General features: G+C 28.1%; 1 long non-coding RNA gene across 1 annotated transcript; it reads left to right on the forward strand.

Moving 5' to 3' along the window:
- The first annotated feature begins 5,311 nt into the window (after positions 1–5,311).
- Positions 5,312–11,102, forward strand: LOC114422902. The gene is made up of 5 exons (XR_003668761.1): positions 5,312–5,433; positions 6,470–6,505; positions 6,635–6,660; positions 6,789–6,838; positions 10,360–11,102. It is a non-coding gene; the product is annotated as an uncharacterized LOC114422902 (long non-coding RNA).
- Positions 11,103–11,454: the final 352 nt, after the last annotated feature.

Below are 11,454 nucleotides of genomic sequence, written 5' to 3' on the forward strand. Positions count from 1 at the left end.
ACTAATTTTAGTCCTTATAAATTATATTTGTTTTTTTTCATTCATATAGCAATTTAGATACCACTTTGAAATATGAAAAAAGTGTTATTAAATCATTTTAAGGATAAAAAATAAAATAAATATAATTTGTAAGAACTAAAACAAAAAAAGTTATTCGAACAAAAAACAAAACAACACTAAATTACAAAGACTAAAAATGTATTGAAACCTACAAACAAAATATCATCTCAATTTATAGTCAATCTAAATCTAATTTTGAAGTAACCCTAGAATTATGAAGTTGAAGTATCTTAACTCAAATGTATCATGATAAAACGAAGGGAAATGATTATTTTAGTTCCTAAATAAGTCGTTGATAATTTATTCTATGAAAGAATGAAAATTTTAACTCTGTCTATTAATGATAAAAGTGTGATAATTATGTTGTTATCAAATTTCATTTTGGCATTAGATTGTGATGTTTAATAATCAATTTGACATTAATTTATATTTTTATGATCAATTTAACATTAAGTAGTACGACATGATGTAATTATCATATTTTTTACACATTTAGGACTAAATCAAAATTTCATTCTTTCAATAATTAAATTGTCATTGATTTACACATTCAGATACCAAAATGGTTATTTACTCTAAAGAGAAAGTGAGAAATATTAATGGTATATTTTCTAGCCTACCCTTTTAAATATACTCTATATTGGTTGAAAGGAAAATTATGATTGGGTATACCTTGAGTGTAAACACATAAAGAGAGATAGGAAGAAATGAAAGAAAAAGGATTGATGTGTGATTGACAAGGGGTGTCAATAAGGTATATGCAATTTTGGAGTGTCTAAAAGTATAGATTTAGATTATTTCCTATCATGGGTTTGGTTCATGTCCCCCATGATTATTGCACTTATTTTTCTGGTTTTTATATATTTTGGGTGTTTGCAAGCTAGTTGGTTCAAGGGGTGTTAGCCTTGATAGTGAGATGCAATAAATCATACTAGAAGGGGGTTGAATTGTGTGTTAGTCAAAATATAAAAGTCTTTTTTAGAGGAAAATGTTTATTTAATAAACAATTTTATTAAAAACTCTCATCCAATGACTAAGATAAATTTTCTTAAATTCAGGTGGACTATCGTCCAATGATGTATAAATCTTATTTTTCAGTGAAAATCTTGTGTGTAGAATATATCAATAATGGACTTTGAAATAATTTAATGAAGAACAGTAAAAATATTTCGATTTATATTGGTTCACTCAACTTGAGCTACGTTTAGTTCTCATTTACCAACAAGTAAAGAGTTTTACTAATCAAACTTGATTACAACAAAAAAAAAAATTATCATTTCTGAATTACAAATATTCTCAAAATCATTACTGGCACAACCCTTAGACTTCCATTAAATTTAAGAACACTCAAATATTATTTTGTCACTAAATCACTTCTACCTTTCACAAACAAAAGTTTGGTTTAGAATAAGAGATTCTTTATAATACTCGAAAAGTGAATTTATAATGAAGTTCTAATTTCTCATAAGTATTTTGTATATTAAAAAGAATAAACTCAATTAAACTTAATGTATTTCTCTACAAATGTTTTTCTTTTCTTCTGTTTCTTGATTCACAACTCTTGTTTTTTATAAGTATTTATCGTTACTCTTCAATTCTTTATGTAGTATTTATAGAGACATACTCATAATTGTGGAGAATATCGGGATTGAATAATATGATCATTGTGCAACTTGATCTTGTTTGTTCCTTGCAATAAGCATATATTGTGCGTCTTTGTCTGATAGAATCAGAACTTTTCATATATGTTATTCATAACTCAATATGATTGTTAGACTTATAAAAGGAAGTATAAGATTGATTTGCATATTTATTCCTTTTAAACAAAATCATATAAATCGGCATAAATTGTTAATTCAAATAAATGTGCATATTTCAATCGATGTTTAGATGTACTAAATAAGTACTACTTGCTTTTAATAGACAAGGTATCCACTAATGGATAAATCTCACCTGGTGTGTTTCCAATAATCAAATATGTTGACTTACATGTAACAAATTATTTAGTATAAATTTATGTCTTTATTTTCATCAAAATCTTAAGAAATATCTGAATTATTCGATATTAGATCGTCCAATGTCAAGTAAAATTTTTGCGACAATGATTATGCATTTGCATGTCTAGTGTTTATTCAAAAAAAGATTGAGCTAAACATCAAACAACTGAAATTTAAACTTCGGATCCACCAATTTTTTTTTTTTACAAAACAGAAAAATACCATATAAATTTGATAAAAAAAACACACATATTTTCACACAAAGAAATCTTAATATATAAATTTAAAATAAAATTTTCTCTCAAAATTCTATTTGGGCCCTGCTCATCATTGAGTTAATCTTTATATGAAATTTACAAATAATCTTCATATTTTCTTATGAATTATTTTAGCGTAATTATATGGAATTTGCAAATAATATTTTAATATACAAGACTTATACTTCAAATAAATTGGCTTTGTCAGATTTCCCTAATCTTCGGAGCACTGTATAAATTATTTTATATAATTCTAATAATTTTTTTTCTGACAGCATAATTCTAATAATATTTAATAATGCGTTTATATTTATTGCTTTTGTTTGTTTTTTTCATTATTTTCAGTATTGCACCTGGCAGGTAGTACAGTGGTATTACCATTTTTGTAGTTTCATTCATTTGACCAGCCAATTTGGTAAATTCCACAGATCGCTTTTCTAGATTCCGAGTACTTGATGGATTCAAGATACACTTGGCAGATACTTGATATTTATTTCATTTACTACAATATGTAGATGGTTAACACATCAACGGTTTGGAATAGCCCGACTTAAATATCTTATCCTTCGACACATTATTGCAGCGTGGTTTATTTCGATACAATTATACATTACTCTCACAAAGAAAAATCATTTTAACTTTTACTGATATTTTAACATTATTAATTGATTTTTTATTTATATAATAGTTAATAATTTATCAAATATCATAATTTTTTAATACGGACAATACTGATCAATTGAGTTTATTTTAATTTAAAAAGTCAGAAAACAAAAAAGTTTATGTACACTTGTACAGTTCTTAAAAGTAAACTTGTGAATTACTAATATATGTATTATCACGGACAAAAAGTCCAACATATAGATTTAGCTGTAAGGAAGAGTAAAGCCTGTAAAGGTAGGGTTGAAAATGCACAACTTTCACAAGCAAGGAGCTGCAAAACAAAGTAAAGTTGATAAAAGAAAAAGACTTAAAAAAATTTATAATTGCTAATAAATTTCATTAAAATAAGTTCCTTATATTCATGATTTCATACATTTATTTTTTCTTTCATCCCACTTTCATTTTATTTTTCTTCTTACTTTTCTCTTTATTTTTCATCACATCATCTATCATATATTTATTATTTTCTCTTTTTTCTTTTGGATAAATACCTATTTTGATTTTTAAAAATGTAAGATATTGGCAGACTGATCCCTAAAAAATAAAAAATTAAAATTTAATATCCGAATGTGTAAAAAGTACAACAGATTCATCATACCATTGAGTCTTATCCATTAACTTAAGGGTTTGTACCTAGGTGATATATCTAGACTCAATTGTCATTGAGAAGAACACCACCGTATAGTGCTTATTTGGTGAGACTAATTTGTTAGCATATTACTGATGAACTAATTTGTTAATTTTAAAATTATTATTTTTTAAATTTATTCTTTGAAATTAACAATTTGTTGTCATTTTAGTTTATCAACTTAATCACTTACTAACATTTTGGTCTCTAGATTTAACCATATTTTATCATTTTGGTTCTTAAAAGCACTTTCAAATTTTTAATTAAGTCTCATGCTGTATTTAAAAACAATTCAAAAAAACAATTAATTATATTAATTAATTAATTAGTATATTTTATGGAATAACATTAATCACAAAAAAAATAATTAAAAAACCTTGAGAATCACATAAGGGAGATAAATGAAAGTGTTAGGACCATTTTCTTACATACATTCTTGATGAAGCAAGTGTAGTATATCGTGCCCATTAAAAATTCAAAAGTATATCACGGACCAAAATGATAATATGCAGTTAAGTTCAAAGATCAAAATGTTAGTAAATAATCAAATTCAAAAACTAAAATGACAATAAACAGTTAAGTTCAAATATTAAATTAAAAAAATAACAATTTTAAAAACTGACAAATTAGTTTCTGTGAATAAGCAACACACATGACATTCTTTTCAATGACAATTAAATTCATAAATATCTCATAGACACAAACATTTAAATTAACAGATCAGACTTAACGATAGATTAAATTTATCACATTTTTTACACATTTAAGAATTTAATCTTAATTTTCATCTCATGAATTAATTTATTATCGTCTTACACTTTCAAGAATCAAAATAATTTTTTCTCTTTTTATTTTTTCTCCTTATCTCTCTTTTGTCCATTCATACACCCAACTCCTTATCTCTCTTTTGTCCATTCATACACCCAAAAATAGAATGCACAAGCACAGTGATCTTTTTTCCTTTTAAAAAAATGTGTTACTGTCATTTAGCAGAAACCAACACGACTTGTGCTTCTTTGCATGAAAACGAAAGGTAGAATATCAAAGAGGAGAGACACTTGCCCAACCGCTCAAGCAAAGCCACACTTTATATTTGTCGAGACATGGCTGAAGGCAGATTTGCACGCTTTCGCGGCGAACCACATCATATAATATAATACGGATCACCAAAGATATCATTGGCGTCTAGATTTTTCCACTCACTAGAAAATAGCAATACAAAAGGAAGAAGACTAGAAGGAAGGAACATGTTCCATTCTTATATATTTATAAATCTTGATTCCTGCATTAGAGTATCTAAGAATTTATTTTCATTGTAACGTTTTTATTAAATCATTTTAATTTTTAATAATATTTATATTAAAATAATTTTAAACCTAGTTTATTTTTAAATAAGAGATTTTTAATTTCTTAATTAATTTTAATTAAGATTTCGATGCTATATAAAAACTAATGTGTTTAATTTTAATTTCTTTTTCAGGTTTAGACATGTTGTATCTTTAATTTAGTCCCAATTAATATAATAGAATCTATATCTCTATAATAAAAAGAACATCAAAACACACACGTGTTGGCTTCTCCATTTTTTGTTATTTTTTCATTCCTTCTCCTTTGCAAACAAAAGTCTTATGTTGAGGTTCAAACACTTCTATGCTTTCTTCTAGGCCTCTTCTTTCAAAATTCAAATTCAAATTCAAATTTTAATTTTAATTTTGGGCTTCACCTTTTCTTGATTTTCTATCCCTCATTTTAATTCTTATTCATCTCTCTCTTCTACACTTCCTTCTCCTTCTCTTCGTCGATCCCACTCTTGTCTTAGTCCGTGCAGGTAATTTATTTTTTGTTTTGTGTTTGTTTGAGTGAAATTGGAGTTCACTCCAAAGTCAAAATTTTTGTTTACTTTGTATTTGATTTTGTTGTTGCTGCAAAATGTTTGGCCCAACAAGCATGAGAAACTTTGTGAAAGGGAGCACACGATTTATGAGCTTGAAAGGAAAATGAAAAGAGAAAGATAGAGTTCCATACTACTAAATTAGACAACGAAGCAGTTTGTTGAAAGCTGTTAGCTTAGAAGGATAAGCAATCATATTCAAGAAAATATTTGTTCATTTACAGGGTAAAACATTTTGTAGAATGGAGCGTGATCATTCAGAAGCTGAACGAGCTTAGCATATAAAACATATACATGATCTGCAAGAACATATTCAAGACAAAGATAAGAAACTTATTGAGTTGTAGGAACAAGTAGGCAACCTCTTTATTTATATAATAATTTGTTCATTAACAATTTTCAAAATAGGAAATGACCAAAATAGGAAATGATTATATATTATATATATTTGGAAACTAATTAAGGAATGCTGAAAAAGGATAAATCAAGAGTAAAGGAAGGTGTTGTCATCTCAATCTAAATGCCAAAAGTCAATGAAACTTCTTTATATTATGAACCAAGTTTGTAATAGGAGACTTTTGTACCAGAGCTTCTTTAATCCTTAAATATTATTACAATAAAATTCATGTTAATTTTTTGTGGTGGGCTTGTGGTCTAACTTATCTTACATATAATTAGTGATTACATGATAATTTTTCCACATATTTCATGGCTTTCCACTTATATGAATATGCAACCTATGTTGAATCATAATGAGTAAACCTGGGGATTTTCCTACTAGGATTTCATTGATGGCCTTCTGAATCATTATTTTTGGCTTAATGTTTTATTGGACCTATCTCATCTATACCTTGTATTAATTTTTTAGTTATTTAAAAAAAGAAATCGGAAGTCTCATTTTTATATATATATTTTTTATTCTTCTATTCTTTCAACTCACCAGACCTAAGTCCATTTTTGAACATCTTTGCAGACCCTGAAAAAGGACATCCATCAAGAGTATCACGAGGTGGTTGAGAGACATGTTTTTACAAGTTTGAGTTGTTTACTCATTAGTGGTTGTATTCTATTTTATACCATTGATTTTCATTCAAACAGAGTTAATTTGTTTTTATTCTATGTTTTTCATGATTTTCAGTTACGGGCACAAGAGCTGATGAGGAGGTATTCTTTCTTTTCTTAACTATTATTCATCAATTGATGATGCAAAGCTGATGGATATGTCTTTTAAAAGTTTGTCTTCTAATCACATAACTATGTACAAACAATTGACAAATTAATAGAAACTGTAGATATTGAACAAATTTTCCAGAAGGCTATTTAGGAACAAGGACAAGGCCAGGTTCATATCTTCCTCTTGCTTTCTCCTTCAATTCCTCCTCAAATGCATATTCAACTTTTTATATTATCCAATATCAACATGAATATCATTCACTCATTTAAACCCACCATTCCTACATTGTCAATAATTCAATCCTTCAAAATAAACCCACCATCTTAATTTGTTTATTTTGTTGGACAAGTGACCTCAATAACTTAAGAAGGAGGTGAATTAAGTTTCAAAATTTTTCCACTAACAAATTTTAATCCCCTCTTTAAATGATATATGATAGATTTAAAGTACAGAAGAAGTAACAGTAATCAATTTAATTGATGTTCTTTAAATGTGCAAGACAAAATCAATTGCAATAAAGTAAATGAGATAAGGAAAGAAAGAATTGAAACTCGATTTATACTGGTTCAGCCACTTTCCGTGCCTCCCTTCAATCCTCAAGCAACCCACTTGAGATTTCCACTATCTTTATAAAACTCTTTTACAACTTCTGAACCACCTAGGGATCCATTTCCCTTGTGTTCAAGATTATCATAATTCAAGAGACAAACAGTCCCTTGATCACAACAAATATTTTTCATAAAGTACAAATGTTTTTCTCTCTTTTAGAGAAGATAATACAAGTTGAAGATCTTAGAAAAATACTCAAATGATTTGCAAGTGCTTGACCAATGATTTGTTTCTTGAGAGAATAAGATAATAAGGTTCTTAAAAACTCTAAAGATTTTCGTAGACAAGTCACATATTTATAGGCCTTTGATGACTTTTCAAAAACTTATGAAGAGATGTGACTTTTCAGAATATATTTAAAAAATTATCTTACTGGTAATCGATTACAGCTTATTAGTAATCGATTACACAAATACACATTGAGGGGTCATGACTTTTCAATTTGAATGTCTGAAGTTTTGTTATTGGTAATCGATTACAGGAAAGTGGCAATCAATTACAATATTTAAATTTCAAATTTCAAACTTCTTTTTGAATAGTTTTTATTGTAATCTATCTCTGGTAATCGGTTACTAGGCATTGTAATCGATTACCAGTGAAAAAATTGTTATTTCAGAAATGATAAAATATTTTAAAACCCTTTGTGATTATTTTGAAAATCATGTTTTGAGGCCAAACTTTTTCAATCAATAAGAGATTCTTTTAGCATGTAGATGCACTATGTCCTTTCTTACCACAATAAAAATATGTAAAGAAAGGAGACTATTCTTTTTAGTAGATGCAAATAAGTTTTTGTACAATTTTGTTTGTTTGTTAGGTCTATATCCTAATCCAGCCTTATCAAACACACATCTTTGCTTTCCTAGTATAATGTCTAAATTATTTTTGCCAATAGTAAATTTGGCAAGAGAATTTTTCAGATCTTTGATTTCTTCTTTAAATTTGTTAGAACATTTACATGAGTTAGATGCTTCATTACTATCTTGTATCAATTTTATGGTAGAAAATTGTTTTGTATCAATTGGTTTTAAAGTTTTGACTTCAGTTCTAAGATTTTCTAATTCTTCATTTAATTTCAAAATTTCTTTTTCTAAATTTGAAATAGTTTTCTTAGAAAATGAAACTAGTTTGACAAGTTTGACTGATTCTTTATGTAAGTCATTGAATGCATCTTGAAGTTCATAAAAGGAAATAGATAAGTTTGACCTTTAAGTTATATTGTACCCTTCTTCTTTCCTCTTCATCCCATTGTTTCCCGGGTTTTTCTATAGTTGCATTTGCTACTACCATTGTAGGGATGTAAAGACCGATTTCAATGGCTTCCTAGATGTTTAAATCTATATCCTCTATGAAGATTTGCATATGGATTTTCTAGTAATGATAACCCACACCATTAAATATAGGAGACCTATTAATGAAATTTCCTTCAGGAAATAGAAAGTTTGACAAGACTATAATTATTCTTGAAGTTTCTAAACTTTATACAAGAATCAAGCTTTGATACCACTTGTTGGACAAGTGGTCTCAATAACATAAGAGGGGGGAGGAGGTGAATTAAGTTTCAAAATTTTCCCTCTAACAAATTTTAATCCCCTTTTTAAATGATGTATGATAGATTTAAAGTATAGAAGAAGTAGCAGTCATCAATTTAATTGATGTTATTTAAATGTGCAAGACATAATCAATTGCAATAAAGTAAATGAGATAAGGGAAGAAAGAATTGCAAACTTGATTTATACAGGTTCGATCACTTCCCGTGCCTACGTCCAGTCCTTAAGCAACTCACTTGAGATTTTCACTATCTCTGTAAAACTTTTTTACAACTTCTGAACCACCTAGGGATCCTTTTCCCTTGTGTTCAGGATTATCACAGTTTAAGAGACAAACAGTCTCTTGATCACAACAAATCTTTTTCAGAAAGTACAAATGTTTTTCTCTCTTTTAGAGAAGATAATACAAGTTGAAAATCTTAGAAGAATACTCAAATGATTTGCAAGTGCTTGGCCAATGATTTGTTTCTTGAGAGAATAAGACAATAAGGTTCTTAAAAACTCTAAAGATTTTCGTAGATAAGTCACATATTTATAGGCCCTTGATAACTTTTCAAAAACTTATGAAGAGATGTGACTTTTCAGAATATATTTCAAAAATTATCTTACTGGTAATTGATTACACAGTTACACATTGAAGGGTCATGACTTTTCAATTTGAATTTCTGAAGTTTCGTTATTGGTAATCGATTACAGGAAAGTGGTAATCAATTACAGTATTTAAATTTCAAATTTCAAACTTCTTTTTGAAAAGTTTTTATTGTAATATGTCTATGGTAATCGATTACCAGTGGAAAATTCTTATTTCATAAATGATAAAATATTTTAAAACCTTTTGTGATTATTTTGAAAATTATGTTTTAAGGCCAAACCTTTTCAATCAATAAGAGATTCTTTTAACAAAAATAAACTAAGTCTTATCTTTCTGTTGATCTTGTTTTCTTGATCTTGAATTTTGACTTGAAGTAATCTTATGTTGCTTACACCTTGGCATCATCAAAACCTTTATACACATACATTCACACATTTATATAATATTTCCTTTGCTAGCCACCATTATTTTTTCATGTATCATGTTTCAAAATAGGAAATGACCTAGTGCAAGCTCTATGACTTAAAAGCCAATTTTTTATTTTAACTTTTCTTTTTCAGTCACATATATAAGGCTGATCAAGAGCCACTTTAAATATTATAGAACATTGTTAGTCCTGAAGGTAGCTTTTATCAAAGTTTTTAGCTCATAAGGATAAACAATCATACCTTCAATCAATATTTTTAATTATAAGATTCTGATATCATTCTCATTCTCATGCTTTGGACCAAAATAATGATAATAATCCATTGTTGGTACGGGAAGCTAATTCTTACCCAAGAGGAAGCCGTTGAAGCCTATGACACTGTTGTTATTAAATTCGAAGGAGTTAATGTTGTCATTAACTTTGATATAACAAGATATGACGTGGAAAAAATTATGAAGAGCAATAACCTTCTTAGCAGTGAACAAGCTATTTGTTTTTGTTTCCTTTTCAGCTAAAGAAAGGCGTAGATGGATTGTCTGGCAACTTTGCAAGGTTGGATTCACAAATTTCAAGTGTTGGTCAGACAACAACAAAGATAGGTGATCATCTCCAGGTAGAGAGTTCTTCTATTAGTCGACTATGTTTGATGGATGGATTTTGATCTTACATTTTTTTGTATTATTATGTTTTATAGGTTGGTCGGTTACTCCTTTGCCTTTGAAATATAATCGTTTTTCTAATTTTTAATTCTGTTATATTTTTTCAAAGTGCAGATGCTCAACGAAAAACTTCCAATCAAAGAATTGAGTTGATAAAAGTAATACCAGTTTGTTCCTTTTTTTTGAAAAAATTTACCATCATTTGTGTTAGGAAATTTACCTATCATTGTTAATTTCTACAATACTTAATGGAATTCAATAGCAACCTAGGCGACCTGATGGAGCTTTCACCTCTTTTTTCTGATGATAGTCGTGTTGTTGATGCTGCTTCGATTGCCCAAAAATTATGTAAAAATTAAGATTCCTTTTGAATGTTATACAACTCTTTAACCAAATTATGTCAATGCTATGCAATTATGTTTATTTTTAGGGTCATTTGCTGAAGAAGATATAAGAAGACATGAAACACCTGTCCCATTAGCTATAGGTGTAGAAGCAAGATTCATTGCTTCATGATGATGAATCAAGATTGATTCAAGGTGTTTTGATGATAACAAAGATGATGACAAAAAGCCCATGAGAATGATTTCAAGATTGAGTCAAGAACAATTCAAGAATCAAGAGAAGGATTCAAGAGAAGTTTCAAGTTTCAAGTTTTCAAGAATCAAGAATCAAGAATAATCAAGAACGAGATTCAAGACTCAAGATTCAAGAATCAAGAAAAGACTCAATCAAGATAAGTACTGAAAAGTTTTTCAAAACATTGAGTAGCACATGAATTTTTCACAAAACCTTTTACCAAAGAGTTTTTACTCTCTGGTAATCGATTACCAGTAGCAAAGAGAGTTTTCAAAAAGCTTTCAACTGAATTTACAACATTCCAATTGATTTCAAAATGGTGTAATCGATTACAATGATTTGGTAATCGATTACCAGTGTGTTTGAAC

Source organism: Glycine soja, chromosome 8 (genome assembly GCF_004193775.1).
Source record: "Glycine soja cultivar W05 chromosome 8, ASM419377v2, whole genome shotgun sequence".
Classification (NCBI taxonomy): Eukaryota; Viridiplantae; Streptophyta; class Magnoliopsida; order Fabales; family Fabaceae; genus Glycine; species Glycine soja.